The following is a 24,113-nucleotide window of genomic DNA, read 5'->3' as shown; positions in this document are numbered from 1 at the left end:
ACAGACCTGAACTCTGACTGACAATGAAACCTAGTGACAAAGATTCCAAGATGCCAAGAGTCTCTAATTGACAGTAAGAAGCTAGAATCCTAATAAAAAATTGAATTAAATGGAATTAGAAATCTAGGCACACTGTCCTAGATCATATTCGATTAATTCAATCAGTAAATAATGTATCCTTTCTCCTAAAACCCATACCATACCATTCCTTCTAAAATCCTACAAGCTAAAGTGAGCTGAAAGGGGAAAGTGGGTTTCCTAATACTTTCCTCTATTATCGTCTCTGGTTCTTTCATTCAGTAGTACAGTTTTACTTAAGAAAATCTGCTTAAAATTAGAGAAATTCTCTAAAATTCATTCGCTAAAAAACAAATCTATTATATTCTCTTCAAATACTAGGATATTTTTCCTCTTGTTCCCCATTTACCTCCCATTTTCTTCTATATTTTTCCCTCTCACTCCTTTTGTTTTCCGTATTCTCTTATCTGACTTCCTCACCTCCCTTTCTCACCTTTAGTTTCCCTATTTTTATCTCTACTATTTCATATTTGTACCAAACGTGCTTATGATTAATTTTTCTAAATCTAAAAAAAGGTATGAATAAACCTACAACATAAAAATTCTCTGGAAACTCAAAAAGACACTTACTACAATGAATGAGATATACAACACACACACCCCCCCCACACACACACAAGACACACAACACACAAATGCACATTTATTTAAACATATTATGATAATATGCTTGGCTTCTTTTTAAAAAATGTGGGCACATGATGTGAACTAGTATTAAGGGTAACATACAAAATATTAGTCTTAACATGCCAGTATAACATGTACCTTTACTCAAAATGTACCTTTACTCATAAAGTCATCATAGCTATTTAATCCATAGCAAACAGGGACACACAGAAAACATACTTTGTATTTAAATGGATTTTAAATACAGTATTTTAAAATCATTACTCCCTCTACTTATCCTCTATAGCCAGTCTTTAAGCCTATAAAGATAATTATTTCCCAAATAACCCACACGTACATTGTCAATCATTCCCACCGCAAGTGAGTTTCAGAGCAGCTACTTAATGCCCTTAATGCTTGGAGGACAAGCAGCTAGAGTTCTTGTCTCCCGAGCCAGCTTTCTCAAGCAGCTCTAGGAGAAGAATCACCTGGATAACATTAAAAACTGAGATGGTGAGGCTCCACCCACAAGAGATTCTGAATCAGTCTGAGGAGAGGCCAAAACCCTGTATTTTTAAAGGTCTACAGGGATCCTAATACAAGCTCAGCTTTGAGAACTACAGCTCTAGAGATTATTTTCAATTCTACTCTTTGAAGCCCAAAGCTTCCAAAAACACATAAAGATGAGCATCAGTGGAGAGAACTAATCCTATTCCCCAACCACGTGAGACCATTTCTCTTCTGACGTTCCAAAACAGTGAGAGCAAAAAACACCTTTAAACCAGAAGCTAAAGTTATAAACCTCTGGGCAGCAGGGGGGTGACCATGAAGGCAGTTAATAGTTAATAATCATACCTACCATTTTCTGTGTTCCTGACATGTGGGCCAAGGACCGTATTGCTTTCCACATCTTACTTTCAGTCTCCATTACAACCCACAATCCTCCTCCTCGTTTGCCTTTTACTGTTCCCCTTAACCTAAAGCTCTGCTGAATGCAACTGGAATCTTTATCCTTCTCTGTCCCCCTTCCCTTATATATTGAGGCCACAGGGTAGGAGGAAAGTGCACAACACACCACCCCCCTACCCTTTCCCCTATGCATTAAAATCCCTTATTTACCCTCCCCCCCATTCCTTCCCACTCCTTTTCTGGCCAAAAAAAGGGCCTTTTCCTCTCTGTGACCCTAACAACACACTGCACAGAGAAAACTGCCCCCACCTGCACTTGGCCCCACTCTCGGTTTCTCTTGTCCTCTTCTGCTCTTTTCCCGGGGCTCTTCTCAGTGGGATGTGTGTAACACAACAGCCATGGGCTTTGGGGAACCTTTAATGTTTTTTTTTTTTTCTTTTTCTTTTATAAAAACACTAAACATTCAATTCCAGAGCACCAAAAATTCCACCTCCCACCAAACACTATTAAGGGACATATCTTCTGCTCCATACCTTTTTCTGTTTTTCTTTCTCTCTTGTTAATGCTTAAAAAAAAAAAAAAAAAAGTTTTTTATTTAAGGTTTTTAAAGTGTGAACAAGGAGTATTTATATATCTATTTTACTGATGAAGAAACAGTAGCAGACTATGGAAACAGTCCAAGGTCATTCAGTGACAGATCTGGAAATTAAATCTAGATCTCTCTCTCTCTCTCAAACCCCTGAAAGCCTCTAACAGGCATTCACATAATGCCTCTCTGAATATTCCAACTCAGCCACCATTTATAACATTATCCCCTATCCTCTCTCATAATTTCATCACAAGGCACTTGGCTTTCTCACCTCAATTCTATCGTTAGAACCTCTGTTCCATTAAGTTCAATGCACGTTAACTTCTTTAGAGACTGCTCATTTAACCCACACATCTTGACCATTCTCAAACTCACAGGAAAGGACAGGACTTCCTCACATTTGTCTACAGATGAAGCATTTTATTCCACCCTCCATTCTAAACAGGGCAGGTACGATGTTTCAGCAACCTCCTTGGTGTTGCATCAGACTGTTCTTCCACACTCATGAAAAACCTTTTCCTCAATCTGACCCATGCCATCCACTCGTTTAACAAATATCTGCTGAGTGCCATGCATGTAGTGGGAATGAAAAGTACTAAGTACTGGGGATACAGCAGTGAAAAGAAACATGGCCCCCACACTAAAGAAATCTACAGGTTTACTCAGAAGGTTGATATTCAACAAATATTACAAATGGGATGAAAATAACTAAGGGGAAAAAACAGGAAAATGCCATAGAAGCATGTAACAGAAGGAAATTCATCTAATCTGAGGAGTGGAAAGGAAAGTCTCATTAAATCTAAGACCTAAAGGATGAATACAGGTGGGCAAGAAAGAGCTTTCCAGGCAGTAGGAACAATATTTGGAATGGCCCTGAGACAAAAAAGACACGACACAGTTTAAGAAACCAAAAAGTCCCATGTGTTGGAAAGGAAAAATGTCAAGAGATGAAGCTGGAGAAGGAAAGGAACAAGATCATGTAGGGTTTCCAACATGATTTGTTTTTAAAGGATCAATTATTGGCCACTCCTCTCTTATGACCCCAGTTTTGAGAAACCAATAACACAGAATCTCTATCAGTCTATTGCATTTTGTCTCCTTACTATACTGCAAAGCTTCTTAAATTTCAGAAAACTTAAGAATACTTTTTTTTTTTTTAATTAGAGAGAGGGTGGAGTAGCAGGAGAGGGAGAGAGAGAATACCAAGCAGGCTCATGCCCAGCGCAGATTCCAACACAGGGCTTGATCTCACAACCCTGAAATCATGACCTGAGTTGAAATCAAGAGTCGGACACTTAACTGAGCCACCCAGACACCCCAAACTTAAGAATACTTTTATTACTCAGTTAAGTGACTCAAGAGTTTCATTCTCGTGTCCATTTTACAGTGAGTGAGTTTAACTGGCATCTTGCAGAGAAACAAGTTGTTTCATGCAAAAGTCAGAAGCATACATGAACAATGCTCCTTTGTTCAGACTAAAGTCAAATACCAGGAGGACTAAAAAAGAAACTACTTGACATGGTTCTACTTAAATCACGTAAAATATGAAAAGCTCAAAACAATAATCAACTTCCAAAAGTTCGCTAAGGAACACTGTAACTTGCCAACAGAAAACAGAAATAGGGGCGCCTGGGTGGCTCAGTCGGTTAAGTGGCTGCCTTCAGCTCGGGTCATGATCCCAGAGTCCTGGGATCAAGCCCCACATCGGGGTCCCTGCTCAGTGGAGAGCCTGCTTCTCCCTCTCCCTCTGCCTGCCTCTCTGCCTACTTGTGCTCTCTCTCTCTCTCTCTCTGTCAAATAAGTAAAATCTTTAAAAAAAAAATAAAGAAAACAAATAGAATTTCACTAAAGCTATAAAAACGATATAAAAGAATCTGGTTAAGATTAAACATATAAAAAGCTGAAGCACCTTATATCAAACAAGTATGCAACTTTAAAAAAAACCTATTTACTTGAGCAAACAAGAAGTCCACACTTCAAAGTATCACCCAAATACTCACCTCATAAGGGAAGCACAAAGGCTCAGAGAAAACTAACAATAATCAAGAAATTTAAAAGAATTACAGTTACCATTTAACTTCCCCACTTATCATGCAGGCTAAAGAGTTCATAAAGAGAGAGGATGGGAAAACAACACAAAAAGTAACTTTTAGAGGAAAGGAGCCATATGAATACTTCATCTGTTTCAAGATCTCCCCATCTCCAAGTTCTTTCAAGAAACTTCAACCATCAATTACATTTTCCCTCATGTGTATGTCTAGCCGCCTCCTCTCACCAAGATTCTCCAGTCAGCATTTACACTTAATCTTCTTACTTAAAACAACACCAGCACCACAACCCAGCACCCTCCTCCACTGCTGCTCTTTTTCCTTTATAAACTTCTCAAAAAAGTTGACTGAATACACTCAGTCTCCATTTAGAGATACTTTTCACTCACTCTTCAAGCGATTCCAATGTGGTTGGCATCCCCATTTCTCCACAACAGCTCTCACTAAAATCACCAAAGATCTCTTCATCTCTAAATCTAATGGGCAGGGGTGCCTGGGTGGCTCAGTCGTTAAGCATCTGCCTTCGGCTCAGGTCATGATCCCGGGGTCCTGGGATCGAGCCCCGCATCAGGCTCCCCTCTCAATGGGAAGCCTGCTTCTCGCTCTTCCACTCCCCCTGCTTATGTTCCCTCTTGCTGTGTGTCTCTCTGTCAAATAAATAAAATCTTTAAAAATAAATAAATCAATCTAATGGGCATTTTCTCCCCCCCCCCCCAACACAGGGCTTGAACTCATGACCATGAGATAAAGATCTGAGCTGAGATCAAGAGGCAGATGCTTAACTGACTGAGCCACCCGGGCACCCCTAGGCATTTTCAAATAAAAAGTCCTCATCTTGCTTGGCCTCTTGGCAGCATTCATCACAGTTAACTAATCTCTTGAAACACTCATTTCCTTGGTTTCCATACACTACACTCTGGTTTTCCATCTTCTTTCTAGTTCTCTTTCTGAGTCTCCTCTGCTAGCTAGTCATTTTCTCTTAAATCTAGAGATTCAAGCAGGTTTGACCATGGGCTCTTTTCTAACACTATACTCTGGGTGACATCACCATGCCCAAGGCTTCAAATACCATGTATATGCCAATGACTGCCAAACTCTGGCCCAGATCTTATCTCTGATATGCTAACCCACATATCATACCTCTTATTCAGAAACCTCAAAGGCACATCTTACTCAACATCTCCAAATGCCAACTTATGATTATTCCCAAAAACCAAGCTTAAGGTATTCTCAGTCCAGATGTACAAGCCAGAAATATCCACAAGATGTGATTATAATTACATGACCTCTAATTCCTATTCTACTCTAAATTTATAATCTATATCACCAGTTTCAACCATGGTCCAGGGATCTCTGAGGGTCCACCTTTCAGGCAGAGTCTTTGAAATCAAAACTATTTCCATAATAACATTAAGACATTATTCCTCTTTTTCACTTTCATTCTGAGTATGTACAGTACAGGCTCCCAAAGGCTACATAATATATGATATCACAACAGACTGAATGCAGAAGGAGATAGGAGAATCCAGATGTCTTCTATTAAGCTAAACATTAAAAAAAAAAATTGAAAAATGTCCAAGAATGTCACTCCTTTCACTAAATGTTTTTGTTTTGGAAAAATAGTCACTTTTCATTTTAAAAATGTTATCTGTTAATTTTAATATGGATTTGTTATTTTAAATAAATTAATAAGTATATTTAAAACTTCCATATCATGCATCTTTTCCAACCACAATGCTAGGAAACTAGAAATCAACCACAGGAAAAAATATGGAAAAAAACACAAATACATGGAGATTAAATAACATGCTACTAAAAAATAAATGGATCAACCAAATCAAAGAGGAAAGCAAAAAATACACAGAGACAAATGGAAATGAAAACACAACCGTCCAAAATCTTTGGGATGCAGCAAAAGGTGTTCTAAGAAGGAAGTTTACAGCAACACAGGCCTACTGCAAGAAGCAGAAAAATTCCAAATAAACAACCTCACCTGACACCTAAAAGAGATAGAAAAAAAAAAAAAAAAAAAAAAACCCAAAATCAATAGAATGAAGGAAAGAGAAAAGGACAGAGCAGAAATAAATGAAATAGAAGCTAAAAAAAAAGCAATAGAATGATCAATAAAGCCAGGAGCTCTGGTTCTTTGAAAAGATCAACAAAACTAATAAACCTTTAGCCAGACCCATTAAAAAAAGAAAAAGAAAAAAGAGAGAGGACTCAAAATCACAAATGAAAGAGGAGAAATACCAACCAACCCTAGAACTATAAAGGATTATAAGAGAGTATTATGAAAAATTATACACCAACAAATAGGGTAACCTAGAAGAAATAAATTCCTAGAACTATATAACTTCCCAAAAATGAATCAGGAAGAAACAAAAAATTTGAGTAGATCCATTATCAGCAATGAAATTAAATCAGTAATAAATAAAACTCCCAAAAAACAAAGTCCAGGATCACATGGCTTCACAGGTGAATTCTACTAAACATTTAAAGAAGAGTTAATACCTATTCTTTTCAAACTATTCCAAAAAATAGAAGAGGAAGGAAAGCTTCCAAATTCATTCTATGAGGTTACCATTACCTTGATACCAAAACCAGATAAAGACACTACAAAAAAAAAAAGAGAGATAGAGAGAGAGAGAACTACAGGTCAAAATCTCTGATGAACACAGATGCAAATCCTCAACAAAATACTGGCAAACTGAATCCAACAATACATTAAAAAAAATCATTCACCACAACCAAGCAGGATTTATTCCTGGGATGCAAGGGTGGTTCAATATTCACAAATCAATCAATGTGATACATCACATCAACAAGAGAAAGGATAAAAACCATATGATTACTTCAAGAGATGCAGAAAAAGCATTTGACAAAGTACAACATCCATTCATGATAAAAGCCCTCAATAAAGTAGAATGTCCATAACCACCCAAAGCAATCTACAGATTTAATGCAATCTCTATCAAAATACCAAAAGCATTTTCACAGAACTAGAACAAATAATCCTAAAATTTGTATGGAACCACAAAAAACCCCAAATAGCCAAAGCAATCTTGAAAAAGAATAACTAAACTAGAGGTATCACAATCCCAGATTTCAAGCTATACTGTAAAACCTACAGTAATCAAAACAGTATGGTACTGGCACAAAACAGACACATAAATCAAAAGAACAGAATAGAAAACCCTGAAATAAGCCCACAAATGGTCAATTAATCTTCAACAATAACAGACAATGGGAAAAAGACAGTCTCTTCAAAAAATGATGTTGGGGAAACTAGACAGCTACATGCAAAAGAATAAAACTGGACTCTCTTACACCATACACAAAAATAAAAACTCAGAATAGATTAAGGACCGAAACATGAGATCTGAAACCATAAAAATCCTAGAAGAGAGCACAAGCAGTAATCGGCTGTAGCAACATTTTACTAGGTCTTCTGAGGCAAGAGAAACAAAAGCAAAATATTGGGACTACACCAAAATAAAAAGCTTCCGCACAGCTAAGGAAACAACCATCAAAACTAAAAGACAACTTAACTGAATGGGAGAAGATAGATGCAAGCGACATATCCAAAAAAAGGGTTAGTATCCAAAATATAGAAAGAACTTATACAACAACACACACACAAACAAATAATTAAAAAATGGGCAGAAGAGGAGGGGCACCTGGGTGGCTCAGTCAGCTAAGCATCTGCCTTCAGCTCAGGTCATGATCCCAGGGTCCTAGATGAGCAGGGAGCCTGCTTCTCCCTTTCCTCCCTACTCATGCTCTCTGTCACTTTCTCTGACTAATAAATAAAATCTTTAAAAAAAAAATAAAATACAAATTTTAAAAATTGGGCAAAAGAGGGGACTTCTGGGTGACTCAGTCCACTGAGTGTTCAACTCTTGATTTCAGCTCGGGTCATGATCCCAGGGTTGTGAGATCGAGCCCCACGTCGGGCTCATGCTGCGTGTGGAGCTTGCTTAAGATTCTCTTTCTCCCTCTCCCTCTACCCCTCCCCTCTCCTTCCTCCCTCTCTAAAAAAATAAATAAATAAAATTGAAATTAAAAATGGGCAGAAGATATGAACCAGACATTTGTACAAAGAAGACACACAGATGGCCAACAGACACATGAAAAGATGCTCAACATCACTCACCATCAGGAAAATGCAAATCAAACTAACGAGAGATCACCTCACACTTGTCAGAATGGTGAAAATCAAAAACACAAGAAACAAGTATTGGCATGGATGTGGAGAAAAAAGAACCCTCATTTTACTGTTGGTGGTAATGCAAACTGGTGTAGCCACTATGGAAAACAGTATGGAGGGTCCTCCAAAAATTAAAAATAGAGCTACGTGGCGCCTGGGTGGCGGAGTCAGTTAAGCCTCTGACTTCGGCTCAGGTCATGATCCCAGGGTCCTGGGACGGAGCCCCGCATCGGGCTCTCTGCTCAGCGGGGAGCCTGCTTCTCCCTCTCCTATCTACTTACTGCTCTACCTACTTGTGCTCTGTCAAATAAATAAATAAATCTTAAAAAAAAAATAGAGCTACCATATGATCCATCCAGTAATTCCACTGCTGGGTATTTACCCAAAGAATACAAAAACACTAATCTGAAAAGATATATGCACCCCTATGTTTACAGCAGCATTATTTACAATCACGAAAATATGGAAGCAGACCAAGTGTCCACTGATAGATGAATGGATAAAGATGTCTGTGTATGTGTGTGTGTGTGATGGACTATTAGTCAGCCATGAAAAAAATGAAATCTTGCTATTTGCAACAACATGGATGTATCTAGAGTGTATAATGAATGCTAAGTGAAACAAGTCAGAGAAAGACAAATACCATATGATTTCACTCATTGTGTGGAATTTAAGAAACAAATGAACAAAGAAAAAAAGAGACAAACCAAAAAACAGACTCTTAACTATGGAGAACAAATGGATGGGTGAAATAGGTAAAGGGGATTAAGAGTACACTCATCATGATGAGCACTGAGTAATGTATAGAATTGCTGTATCACTATATCATACACTTGATACTAATATAACACTGTATGGTAATTATACTGGAATTAAAATTTGAAAAAAACTAATATATACTTTTAAAACTTCTAACATAGTAAATATCAATAGATAGAACCCATGCAAACAAAAGCTCTAAGTTTTTAATAACTCAAGCGTATGAAGTGGTCTGGACACCAGAAAGTTTGAGAAATGCTGATCTATACTTATGGTATATACACAAATAAGATACAAGATGACATTTTATGAATACCCAATTCTCAAGTATCTTCTAGCAGCAAATTTTCCCTTTACATTTATTGACAGGGCTCTCATTCAGTCATATAGATTTGGCTCAATTATTTTTTTTTAAGATTTTATTTATTTGACAGAGAGAGACACAGTGAGAGAAAGAACACAAGCAGGGGGAGTGGGAGAGGGAAAAACAGGCTCCCCGCCAAGCAGGGAGCCCTATTCGGGGCTCAACCCCAGGATCCTGGGATCATGACCTGAGCCAAAGGCAGAGGCTTAACGACTGAGCCACCCAGGTGCACCTTGGCTCAATTATTTATTGGGCTCCTATTATGTGCCTGGCCCTGGGGATAGAGATGAAAGAAATTACTTTGGTTTGGCTACCACAGACAATGTTTTCCACACCTCTGCTACATTTCAGTTCTCTCATCTCTATCAGATCCTATGTAAAACCATGGCTGCCTGAAAGAATGAGAAAAGACAACCCTGCAATAGTCATACTATCTCGTCTAAATATAAAATGGACAAATTTAGTAGGGACCGGCTAGGAAAAAAGAGAAAACATTCCAGCTCTAGCTCAGACCTATTACACTGTTCCACGTAAATTCAGAATAACCAATACTCACATAATATAGTATAATACACAAATACAAATGACCTGAGAATTTAGCCTCACCTCTCTCTACATTTAAAATACAAAAACCCCAACAACTACTTTTACAAATATAAGGCTGATCTACTGTAATCTAGGAAATCCAGAAGAAAACTATGTAACATTTGGTACCAGTTTGGCCTTTGCAACGTAAGTGGCAGGCAGGGTGAGGGTCACAAACATAATATTCCCCACTGACAGATGAGCTATACTTGACTACAGGTGCCCCTCTTCTTTTACTTAAGGAAAAGTAACGACAATGAACAAGACCAGGAACAATGGAGGGGGGGAGAGTCCTAGAAATATGAGCCTATACTTTGCTTACCCACCATCTAGTTATCCTGAATGCTTACTCTTCCAAATTAATTTCAAGGAATATATGTCTATAAAAATGTCCCATGGTTCACATATCAGGATTATTTTTTGCCCTAAAATATAAAATTCATTTATATATAGATATATACATATATATGTATATTATATCCCTGTGAAAAAATATATTTCTTACTGTGAGTGTCCTAGTCAAAAGAGTTGGAGAGGTTCCCAAGCCTTTTCAGTTCACAGAACTCTCAGTGTCTCAGTAATTTTCCCATGGTGCCCCCAGGCACCAAAAAATACCTACCAGTTCCATTCATTAGATCCATACAATCTAGTAAGTAATTGTGTCCTAACAACTTAGTAGCAGTTTGAAAAATACATATAAATTGAAAGAAATGTTTTATTACTATACAACCACAATTACTTATTAATGGGATGTATGCACCAGCTATACATTACACAACTTCTCAAACCTTAAAATCACTTTGGACACTGCCACTTTCATTTACCATTCACACTGATTTTTGCACAGTACTTGCTTTTTATTACAGCAGCCCCCCCAAACCCAGCTTTTTGAAGACATCCTGTCATCCAAAGGAATGTAGCACAATCTCACAGACACTACCTCGAACTAATAGTTGAAGTGTCCCACAGACATCAAGTATCACAGAGATAGCCCACAGCTGTCAAATATTACTGTTTCCCTCGAAAATTTTTAAATATTCCACAGTACCTGTGTGAGTTCACTACAGTGCTCCAAGGCACCTCATGGCACAATCTGGGAATACTGGGTTTAAGAAACACTGATCTAGCCTATGTACTTATTTTGTAAATTAAGAAATGACACTTAGGGTCACAAAGCTAGTATAAAATAAGTACACTTCTCTAAAACAAATAATACATTATATGTTAAAAAAAAGAAGAAGAAGAAATCAGGAGGGGAAGAATGAAGGGAGGGAAATCGGAGGGGGAGACTAACCAGGAGAGATGATGGACTCTGAAAAACAAACTGAGGGTTCTAGAGGGGAGGGGGGTGGGGGGATGGGTTAGCCTGGTGATGGGTATTAAAGAGGGCACGTTCTGCATGGAGCACTGGGTGTTATACGCAAATAATGAATCATGGAACACTACATCAAAAACTAATGATGTAATGTATGGTGATTAACATAATAAAAAAAAGAAAAGAAGTACACTTACAAGTTTAGCTTTCCCTCAACAAGTTTTAAAAGAAAATATCATTGTGATATCATGTTGATGAAATTTACAGATCTCTGAAAAACTACATTCAAAATTATAGTTATATGACTGTTTAATAGAAGAAACTTTATGTTTTCTTTTTTAGAAAAAAATGTTTCAAAAATTATAAAAGTGGGACTTATAATAAACAAAAGTGTCTAAAGTAAAAAAAAAGGAAAGTCATCCACTCCCCCAGGGATAACACAGCTAATAGTTTAATATCTATCCTTACAGACTCTTTCCTATGCACATACAAAATCATAATAAAATCAAACTGAATTTCTTTGCCCATGTATTTGTTTTTTCAAAACCGAATCATATCCCACAGTGTTATGCAACTATTTTTCTCACACAGTATTATATCATGAACATTCTTCCATCTCAGTACATAACAGCAATTGCAAACACTTAAACATTTATTGGTGCTTACTATGCTTACTTATGGCTTAAATAGCAACTCATTTAACTCTCACAACAGCCCTGTCAGGTGAGAACTATAATTATATCCACTTTATAGATGAGTTTAAGTAATTTGCTAATGGCCGCATCTAATAAATGATATAGTTGGGATTTGAACCCAGAAAGTTAGTTGCATGGTCCCTGCACTCAGTGATACACTCAGCTGCTTCTCATGAAGTAAAGAGAGCTATCCCTCAACCTGTTAACAAATGCATAGTACTTCACACCATAAATATACTATAATTTCAACTATTCCCCTACCATTGGGACATTTAGAATATTTTTTATTTATAAATACTACTGGCATTTACTTATAATAACGTTCAAATGAACATCCTTACAGATTTGCTCTTGTGCTTTGTGTTAAAATTTCTGTAAAATAAACTCCTAAAAATGAAATGACTCTATCAAATATGTGCACTTTTAATTTTGATAAGTAACACCAAATTTCCTTCCAGAATATTGTCCTAGTTGTACCAATTTATAGTCCCAATGACAGAGGGGAGGGTTGAGGTTCATTTTTAAGTTAAAAAATATTTTTGATTCATGGAGAGGTCTATTTTGAGTTTTCACTCTAATGCAGAATGAGTACATTGCCCAGTTGGTCACAATCATGGTCTGATTTGATAATTATCTGACATTAAACAAGACTTAGCAGCTGTATAGTGAATTCTTCATCCAGCTATGAAACCACTTAAGGTGAGATATTTCCCCTATATGATACTGTTCACTTATGTGTAAAATGTGGGAATTGGACTAGCTGGCCTTTAAGATTTAAAACTCCCAATGCTGTAATTAAGAAGTGACTTAAAGTTATTAAGAACCTATAATTATAGTACTAATTAGGTTAGAGTCTTAAACCTTCTATTTTCTTTAAATTATAATAACTATTGCCAGAACATCCACACAAATCATTAAAATATCCAATAAAGTTTTCAGGATCCACCTGTGGCTTATTCTCAGTGGCTTTTTAATCCCAGCTGTCATTCCCTGCTACCTAGCAAACTTGAACATATCTCTAGAGTATATTCTTAATAAGAGTTGATGTGTGCCTAGGAACATGAACCAGTGTTTTGTTTTGTTTTCTAAATATTATGCCAAGACCACTCTTTAGTCAATTTATTCAACTAATATTTATTGATTAGTTTACTATATGCTAGCCACTGGGCACACAATAGTTAACAGAAGATCTCTGCCATCATGGAACTTACAGACTAAATAAGAAAGGCAAATTACCAACCAAAATAATCACTAGTATATGTAAAGTTATACCTGTGATAATAATAAACAAAAAGCTATTAGGGCAGAAAAAAACTATTCAATCTTTTGGTTGTGTTTTTTGGACTATTTGCGACACTAGAAATGGTTTGACACAGGAAGAAAATGTCAATAAAGAAAATTATTTCAGAACATGTCCCACGCTGCAAAAAGAGCAATCACAAGGGTAGATGGCAAGTTAACTTTTTAAATCACCAGTTCTACAATATCACCAAGATGTTACTACTTTTCAGTTATGCTACCATGTGGCCCAAATATTGGTTTTTCATAACCAAGAGTATAAATGATTTGAATTACCAAACTTGACAGAACTATGAGTATCCAAACAAAATGAGAGAGGACAACTACAATTTCTTAAGAACACTGTTCAAGCAAAAAGTACATACAGCCATAAAGCCATCCATTGTAATAATTCATGATTTGCTCATAATTAACAAGTTATTGAAAGTACTGTTTTTAAAGAACGACAATCAGCATAAAGGAGTTAGTGCCATGTCAAAAGAAACAAAAATGGAATTTTTTTAGATTTTAAAAAAACCAAGGTCCAGAAGTATCTATATTAATATTCAATTTAAAAATAAAACTAATTCTACAATGTTAATTAGACTTGTGATCATTTCACAATACATATACAGACCATTACGTTGTACACCTGAAACTAATCCGTCAATTATACCTCAATAAAAATAAATAATTCTAGATCTGCAGAAATAAGAGCATCATTCATATAAATAAATGAACTTCCTTATGTGTCAATTTCCACAACTGCAAAACAAAAATATTTGCCAAACCTACCTCGCACTGCCATAAAGACTAAATAAAATAACGTATGTGGTGATACACCAAAAAATGATGTCAATTATTTTAAACAGCTGCTCCTTTTTTGCTGCCACTGTAACACAGCAACTTAACAAATAAAAATGGTTAGACAGGGACTCCATCTCCTTTCTTCTGTCCATGATATGACAGAAGTGTTATAAAATGGGCAAAAGACTGGCAATCAAAAGCATTAGGAAAAAATTCACAACTTCAGAATTCATAAATTGATTACCCCCACAGGTTGGTTGTTTAAGTAACACTCTTACATAATAATCTATCTCAAAAAATCAGAGAAATTATCTCACAGATGTATGAAAGTATGTATGAAATTGTTTAGTTATTAGACCTTACCATCATTACAAACACAGGTCCTGTTATTAGGAAAAAATGAGACACATGTACTTACCCAATGTATTTTAGCTTGTGTTTATTTTCTGATCAAAGCGTCTTAAATTCAATGCAATCACGCTTCAATGCTTCAGATTTTATTGCACTGAGTGGAGTTCGTCAATTTTGCACACCAAAACTAATTCATTTTACACACCCATGGGTTTGAAGCAACTTCTACCATGGGTCTAACAACCAATCCCCCAAAGTCACAATCTCATGTTATTAGCAGCACACTGCCTTGTTTAAAAACAGTATTTTAAACTAAACTCTCCACTAGAGTGGAGAGCAGCTTTCAGTATTTTAACATTGCTTTTGCAAACCTTTTCAAGCTGTTGCTAGGTTGGCCTAAGATAGCCTTTTCTTTAAAACCTTTAAACACAAGACAGGAGCAGGCATCGCTAACATGACAACATAACCATTAACGACTTTTCCAAATTCAAAACAAGGATCACCCAACAAAACAAAAAAATCCAAACAATCAGGTGGAGTGCATGGATACCGATTACTACTCCTGACAACCTGTCCTATATGAAGGACCTTTTCCTTTATGAAAGATTTGCTACTACACTAAAACCACATTAAAATCTTATCTATGTGCAACTTCCTATCTGAAAACTAAAAACCCAGCGAAATTCCAAACCCTATTTGTGACATTAGTTCAATATTATTTACCATGTTGGGCTACATTTAAAAAAGAAGGCGGGGAAAAATACTGACAACTTTCAAAGCGTAAAGCTTTTTAAATCCCCCACTAAATTATTTGTGAATAGATCGGTAGACTACATTTAGCAGCTGCTAGACTGGGGCAGAAGATCAAAGTTTTCCCTGTACTTGAGAATGTTTATCCTCACCAAAAAGGAACAGAAACCAGTCATCCTTGCCACTGGAGTCAGTTGCCCGGAATTTCCTAAAATATGCCTGATCTGCAAGTGAAGAAGGAGCACTTCTCCGGAGACCAAAGGCGAAATGTATCTTACATCTTTCGCAGACGAGAGGAGGGGCGGGGAACCGGGGGTGGGGGGGGGGAGCACCAGCAGGTAGGTAAGGAAGGAAATCCGTCTTCGGCAGGCACCGGTGGGACCTGAAATCCAGGTCTCAGGATGGCCCTCCCCGCAAAGGCTCAGAACCCAGGGAGGTTCCCCGAGGGGGACGCCAGGCAGGGCCAAGGGCTCCCGGCGCCCCGCCCCGCCTCTCTCGCCGCCACCGGGGACCCGGGACCGCGGACAGAGGCAGCAGAGGCTAAGCGAGCGTCCGCGGTCCCAGCCACATCCTCCCGCGGCTCACCTGAGAGTGTCGCCTCCGCCCTCGGCTCCCACGGTGCATCCCGCGGGGCCTGGCGGAGGGTGCAGTGATGCCGCACCGACCGGCCCCAGGGCTGCCGGGCCTGGCCTCCCCGCTCCGGGGACGCACCGGGTGCCCGCTTCGCACCGGCTCCCGGGATCCGCCGGGCTGCAGAGAAGGAAGGAGAGGCGGAAAGGCTGCCTCCCCTCCCCCACAGCAAGCCTCCCCCCGAGCTGCGGCTCTCTGCAGTTCCCTCTGGCGCAGGTCCGGCCCCGCTCCCCCGCCCGGGAGTCACTTCGGCAGCGGCGGCCCAGTCGCCATTACAGCCCAACAACTGACACGGAGGAGGAGCGGCGCCGGCGGCAGTGGCAGTGGCGGCCGCGCGAGGCAGGGCGGGAGCAGTCGGGGGCCCAGGCAAGCCTCGCGAGAACTGTCCCGAGACGGTTCCACAGGAATAAAACCTTCGGTTAGGGCCATGTTGAGTGTGGCTAAAAGGTGAGAGCGAAATAAAACGAAGAAAGGACACTCGAAAACGCCATATTTAGTGTGGCGGGTTCTTGCCTTGCAGGACTCGGGAGGAGCCAGAGTAGATCCGCAGCGGAGACCTCCCCCCTTCCCCCTGCCCTCCTTTTTCGGACGCTAATTGGGCCTTCTTGCTGCGCATTTCGTCCCCGGCCAAAAAAAAAAAAAAAAAAAAGTGGGGGTTTGACCAGGGTGAACTCAGAAGTCGAAATTGCAGCTTCTCAGAGTTTACGATGTTTCAGCAATTGTCCAAGTAAATCTTTACCCCAGTCAGTTTCAGAGTAATTGCAGTTCTGTGGCTGCTGCAGTTACCCACTGCTGTCACTGTGGCGGTTTTATTCGCGAGAGTTACAATTGTGTTCAGCAAGCAGTCTAATGGTTACAGATTCCAGATCAAGTAAAACGGAGTTTCCTTCCGTTAGGTATAGGCATCGACAGAACGGTGCTTTGAGAAACTCTCTGCGATCAACATATCTTCTAATATCTTTATCTTTCCCCAGTCTCCGCATGGTGAATTCTGTCATGTGTCAGGACTTAGCTTAAATGACCTGTCTTCTGCAAATAATGCCACCTTCCGCTAGGTGCTCACTTCACACAAGCTCCCTGCCCATAACTTTCCTCCCCCTTCTGAACTCCGATAGCTGTTTATCCAGAGACTGTTTCTCATCTTTAAGGATTTTGAAGACCCTTTTGTCTCTCTGTACCCCAATAGGGCCTAGGTCAGTAACTAGGACATTATAGGTGCTCGATAACTGCTTGTTGAATAGATCTCATCAGTAGAAGCAGGAGACAGTAACTGCTCCCTGTTTGTAGGGCCTCTAGCTGTGCCTGAATAGGACGTAAGTGGATGTACAAAAACCCTGCACATATGTAAAATGTGTACTGTGTCTCTAGGAAGCTGTGCTGGAGGGAAGAACAGGAAATGTGGGTATCCCAGTGGTGTGCCAGCGGTAGCAAGAAAAACAACATAAGGAAAGAGTTATTTAGTTGTTTTCCCCATCCATTCTATGTAAAGCAGTGGGATAGATGCTTTTCATATGTTATTTCGCTGAATTTATACAACCACCTTATTAAGTATTATAAAACTTTTTTTAGAAGAGGAATTGGGTTGTGAAAAGCTAAGCAATTTGACCAATATTATACCATCAGTAAAAGGCAAATATAGGATTGGAGGTCTCCTTTACTCTAAAGCCTATTTATACTTCTCTACCCCCACGCTGCCTCCTGGGTAACAGAGAAAACACCAAAAGTTCCACATGTCTCCTGTGTGGAGAGCAATGTTATCCTCATATCAGCCTATGCCCAATTTCCACCTCTCATATCTTGTGCTGATCCCTGCCTCTCCTTTGCCTCCCAAATACCTCAAACACAGCCACCTCTCTCCTTTTTGACATGCCGTAACTCTTGTTTATACCCTACACATGAACTCTTACAGCATTTAACCATATTTGACTATAATGAATGCTAAATTGTAATTTTTGAGTGAGGGCGTAAGACAAACTGATAGCAGCAAGTAAATTATGAGACAGGCGTCCAAGTAGCAAATTTGCAAAGAAGTAATCTGACACCAGTTATGCAATTATTGGCCGCTCTCTCAAGACTCTTCAACCTGGTCAGTGATATGAAAGGCTTGAGAGATTGTAGATTCACACGATTTGAGAGGAAGGTTTTGGAGAGAATAGGCAGAGGGGTGCAGAGGTAGCTGCTTCTTTACCTCAAACTAATGAGAAGGGCTTTGAGGAGATACCATGTAAAGTTTGATATGTGCACCAGAATTTGGAAGCCAGAGGAACCAGAGGCTAGATTCAGCCTGAAAATGATACAGAAGCCTCAGCAGCCAAGTAGAGAATGGTACCCACCAAGTTAAGTGTTCCTGCTCCAAAAGAGAAGTCAGAGATAACGGAACCTGAAGTCAGAACCCATGTAAATAGTACCCTACTATTTGAGTTAAGAAAAGGTGGAGAGATATATAATATTTGCTTGTACATGTATAAGCTATCTCTACATAGATGCAGAAGCCACTGCCAATGCTGGGTGTCTGTGTGGAAGGAAATTGATGACCAGGAGTAAGAGGGAGATTTATCAGATGTACTCTTTTATACTTTAAGAATTTTGAACCATGTGAAAATATTAACCATTTAAAAATAAGTATTTTAAAATAAAGATTAGGTATTTTCCTTAAAAAAGAAAAGTTAAAATTGAAGGAATCCTCCTAGAAGAGTGGCCTGCCAGGGTGAATGGAACCCAGAGAAAGAAGTGTATTTGGCTGGGGGCAGAAAATGAGGGGACATTGGGAGTGCCCAGCTGAAGGAGGGGCAGTCACAGGAGCATCAATAACATCCCACAGGCAGGAATGGAATGGTCAAAAATGGAGAAAGAGAGAAGGAGGAGGAGATTTAAAAAGCCATAAGGAAACTGGTACGGCCACTGTAGAAAAGAGTAAAAAATGAAAAATAGAATTATCATATAATCTAGTAATTCTACTTCTGGGTATTTACTCAAAGAATACAAAAAAACTAATTTGAAAAGACATATGCACCCCTATGTTTATTGCAGAATTACATACAGTAGCCAAAATATGGAAGCGGCCCAAGTGTCCACTGATAGGTGTATGGAAAGAAGATGTGGTGTTCATACAATGCAGTATTACTCAGCCATAAAAAAGAATGAAATCTTGCCATTTGCAACAACATAGATGGGTCTAGAGAGTTAAATGCTAAGTGAAATAAGTCAGAGAAAGACAAATACCATATGATTTCACTCATTTGTGGAATTTAAGAAACAAAACAAGTGAACAAAGAGAAAAAAAAAGAGAGACAAACCAAAAAAACAGACCTTCAGCTAGAGAAAATAAATAGATGGTTACCAGAGGGGAGTGGGTGAAATAGGTGAAGGGAATTAAGAGTACATTTATCATGATGAGCACTGAGTAATGTATAGAATTGTTGAATCACTCTATTGTACACCTGACACTAATATTACACTGTGTGGTAACTATACTGGGTTTAAAATAAAATAAAAATAAATAAATATAAAAATACCACCATCAAAAAATAATAATAACAATAATAATAAATAAAAAGCAGTAAGATGATATGGTCCACCTTTGGAACAGTGAATAAAAAAAACTTAGCAAATGCAGAAAATAATTGCAGATTAGTAGGCACAGTTCAGAAAAGTTCAGTGATTAAAACAAAACAAAACAAAACAAAAAACTGGGGTGCCTGGCTGGTTCAGTCAGTGGAGCATGTGACTCTTGATCTCAGGGTTGGAAGTTCAAGCCCCATGTTGGGGTAGAAATTACTTAATAAAATCTTTAGGGCGCCTGGGTGGCTCAGTTGGTTGAACGACTGCCTTCGGCTCGGGTCGTGGTCCTGGAGTCCCAGGATCGAGTCCCTCATCGGGTTCCCTGCTCGGCGGAGAGTCTGCTACTCCCTCTGACCCTCCCACCCTCATGTGCTCTCTCTCTCTCAAATGAACAAATAAAATCTTAAAAAAAAAAAAAAGAATAAAATCTTTAGGGCACCTGGGTGGCTCAGTTGGTAAAGCGACTGCCTTCGGCTCAGGTCATGATCCTGGAGTCCCGGGATGGAGTCCCGCATCAGGCTCCCTGCTCAGCAGGGAGTCTGCTTCTCCCTCTGACTGTCTTCCTTCTTGTGCTCTCTGTCTCTCATTCTCTCTTTCTCAAATAAATAAATAAATAATCTCAGGAAACAAACTGAGGGTTGCTGGAATGGTGGGGGGTGGGAGGGATTGGGTGGCTGGGTGATAGACATTGGGGAGGGTATGTGCTATGGTGGGCACCGTGAATTGTATAAGACTGATGAATCACGGATCTGTAGTTCTGAAACAAATAATGCAATATATGTTAAGAAAAAAAAAAAGAAGAAGATAGCAGGAGGGGAAGAATGAAGGGGAGTAAGTCGGAGGGGGAGAGGAACCATGAGAGACGATGGACTCTGAGAAACAAACTGAGGGTTCTAGAGGGGAGGGGGGTGGGGGATGGGTTAGCCTGGTGATGGGTATTAAAGAGGGCACGTTCTGCATGGAGCACTGGGTGTTATGCACAAACAATGAATCATGGAACACTACATCAAAAACTAATGATGTAATGTATGGTGATTAACATAACAATAAAAATTATTAAAAATAATAATAAATAAATAAATAAATAAAATCTTTAAAAAAAAGAATAAAATCTTAAGAGAAAAACAACCTAAAAACCAATTTTTAAAAATGGCAACCATTTGCCGCAACACGGATAAAACTTGAGGACATTATGCTAAGTAAATCAGACAGAGAAAGACAAATACTGTATGATCAAAATATACACATATATCAAACCATTATGCTGTGTACACCTAAAACTAACACAATGTTTGTCAATTATATCCCAATAAAAAATAATTTTGAAAAATTTTAAATGGTAAGATGTTCTAATCACTAGCAATTAGGGAGAGACAAAATAAAACCATAATGAGAAACCACCTCTCTCCCACCAGATTGGGAAAAATTAAAAGGTCTGATAATACCACATGTTGGCAATGACATGAAGCAATGAGAATTTTTATGCACTTCTGATAGCTGTATAAATTGGTATAACAATTTGGGAAAACAGTTTGGAAATATGCAGTAAGTTGAAGATGTACCTATGACCCAACAATTTCACTGGAAGTGGTCCACATTCTCAAACTCATTGTCACTGGACCACAATAAGATGAAGAGCTTGTCCAATTGTATAAATCAAATGCATCACTAAGCACATTTCAGGTGAGCTGACACTTTTTTTGAGGTAAGATTTTCTTGACGGAGACGGTATACTGATTTATATTCTGACCCAAGCTCCTTATCCCATCTCAGATTTGTATTAAAGAGCTAACTCACATAAAAAGTCCAGGTGCACAAGGAGACAAATACAAGAATTTTTATGGAAGCATTGTTTATAATAGAAAAAATAGAAAATAATATGTCCATCAGTAGGAGAATGAGTAAGCAAGCAGAGGAAAATTAAACAGTGAAACACCAAATAGCAATGAAAATAAGTTAAAGAATAAATCTCACAAATATAGTTTTTAAAAAGCGAAATACAGGGGCGCCAGGGTACCTCAGTCGGTTGAGCGCCTGCCTTTGGCTCAGGTCATGATCCCAGAGTGGGGCTCCCTTTGCAGCCAGGAGTCTGCTTCTGCCTCTCTCCTTCTCGCTCTTGCTCATTCTCTCAAATAAATAAGTTCAAAACAAATCTTTAAAAAAAATAAAACAAGTAAAAATTAAAAAGCAAATTACGAAAGGAGATAAGCAGTATGATACCACTTCCATAAAGCTTAAAAACATGTGCAGTATCGGCAAATGTTATTTAAGAATACATACAAATGTAGCAAAATATTTTTAAATGCCAAAGAATAAAAAAGAGTAAATTCAGAAATATAATTACGTCTGAGGTAGCAGAAGGGGAATTAATATGTGGACACAAGAAACTTAAACAGTGTTGGTGGTAATATTTTATTTCTCAAGCTAGGTGTGGATGTTTGTATTGTTATCCTTCTTAGCTTTTATATTTCCAAAATATTAAATATTATATTTTAAACATAAAGATAAATGAGAATCAGGGGCGCCTGGGTGGCTCAGTCGGTTAAGCGTCTGCCCTCGGCTCAGGTCATGATCCCAGGGTCCTGGGACCGAGCCCTGCATTGAGCTCCCTGCTCAGCAGAGAGCCTGCTTCTCCCTCTCCCACTCCCCCTGCTTGTGCTCTCTCTCTGTCAAATAAAATCTTTAAAAATAATAATAAATAAATAAATAAATGAGAATTTTAAAATACATGTAAAGAATAGGAGGAAGAACAGCCAAAATGGAAGAGTAAAAGATATATAAAATATAAATATATGATATATTTATAAAAATATATAAAGCATAGGTTTTATGTATGATATTTTATATGTCACAACATATAAATATATCATATATTTATATTTTAAACATAATAAATATATCATATATTTAATATATTATGTCATATATGACATAAATATACATATAAATATAAAATATAAATATATCACATATATATTTATCATATATCATTAATGCATACAATACTTAAAAAATATTAAAAAGTCTAACTTTAAAAAATCTTAAAATTCCCATTCCAAATAATCTATAAGTAAATTAACATTTTTTTTTGCATAAACCAATTGCTGAGAATGAAAACCTTATGATAAAACAGAAAAGAAACTTTCATATTTGAGTCACAGGGCATTGTTGATCCAACCTATATCTTCTCCCTGTGTCTCTCTCTTTACACACACACACACACACACACACACACACTTGTTATGTCATTCACTTTTATTTTCACATTTGTTTTAGGCAGGAGTGACACTAAAACTTTACAACAACCAGTAAGGTTGGAAGCCAAGGAGAATGGAGCAGGGTTAGAGACCTCCCTTTTTGGCCAGAATAAACACCTTAGTTGTTAGATCTTGGGAATCAGTTTGCTAAGGGACAGCAGCTATTTAGCAACCACTGCAGAACCAATTTTTTTTTTTTAGATTTTTATTTAAATTCCACTTAGTTGACACAGTGTAATATTAGTTTCAGGTGTACAATTTAGTGAGTAAATGCTTACATACAACAGCCGGTGCTCATCACAAGTGCAATCCTTAATCCCCATCAGCTATTTCCCCCACCCCGCCATTCACCTCTCCCCTAGTAACCATGAGTTTGTTCTCTACAGTTAAGAGCCTGTTTCTTGGTTTGCCTCTCTCTCTCTCTTTTTCCTTATGATCATTTCTTTTGTTTCTTAAATTCCACATATGTGTGAAATCATATGGTATTTGTCTTTCTCTGACTTATTTCACTCAACATAGTACTCTCTAGCTTGCAAATGGCAAGATTTCATTCTTTTTTATGACTGAGTAATACTTCATTGCATATATATACACCACATCTTCTTTATCCATTCATCTGTTGATGGACATTTGGGCTCTTTCCATAATTGGACTATTGTAGATGCTGCTGCTATAAACATTGGGGTGCATGTAACCCTTTGAATTAGTGTTTTTTGTATTCTTCGGGTAAATATCTAGTAGTGCAATTGCTGGGTCATAGGGTAGTCCTATTTCAACTTTTTGAGGAACCTCCATACTATTTTCCACAGTGGCTACACCAGATTGCATTCCCACCAATAGTGCAGGAGGGTTCCCCTTTTTCCACATCCTCGCCAACACCTGTTGTTTCTTGTGTGGTTGATTTTAGCCATTCTGACAGGTGGGGGGGTGGTATCTCATTGTACTTTTGATTTGTATTTCCTTGATGGTGAGTGATGTTGAGCATTTTTTCATGTGTCTGTTGGCCATCTGGATGTCTTCTCTGGGAAAGTATCTATTCATGTCTTCTGCCCATTTTTTAATTGGGTTATTTGTTTTTTGAGTGTTAAGTTTTATAAGTTCTTTATATATTTTGGATACTAACCCTTTATCAGATATGTCATTTAGTACAGACGTATTTTAATATTTAAACAACCAAACCAGTGCAGACTAAATGTCAGCTGAGAATTAGGTATGATATTATTACAGGGTTTGCAGTGGGCTTTGGCCCGCTGGTTTAATCATTCTTACAGCCCTAAATGAAAAACATGGCAAGAATTTGCCTATGGTAAGAACACACTGGACC

General features: G+C 38.2%; 1 protein-coding gene across 4 annotated transcripts in view; it reads right to left on the bottom strand.

Annotated features, from left to right (window-relative positions):
• Positions 1–16,293, bottom strand: part of CEP350 (centrosomal protein 350) — a 151,672-nt gene extending 135,379 nt beyond the window's left edge. For all 4 annotated transcript variants that reach the window (XM_027612703.2, XM_027612706.2, XM_027612705.2 and 1 more), the window contains exon 1: positions 15,927–16,293. The gene's annotated coding sequence lies outside the window, so the exon portion shown is untranslated. The remainder of the gene's footprint in view (positions 1–15,926) is intronic.
• Positions 16,294–24,113: the final 7,820 nt, after the last annotated feature.

The sequence above is a fragment of the Zalophus californianus genome, chromosome 10 (assembly GCF_009762305.2).
Source record: "Zalophus californianus isolate mZalCal1 chromosome 10, mZalCal1.pri.v2, whole genome shotgun sequence".
NCBI classification, from domain to species: domain Eukaryota; kingdom Metazoa; phylum Chordata; class Mammalia; order Carnivora; family Otariidae; genus Zalophus; species Zalophus californianus.
The sequence above is the reverse complement of the archived record's forward strand: the minus strand, read 5'-3'. Positions and strand labels throughout refer to the sequence as shown.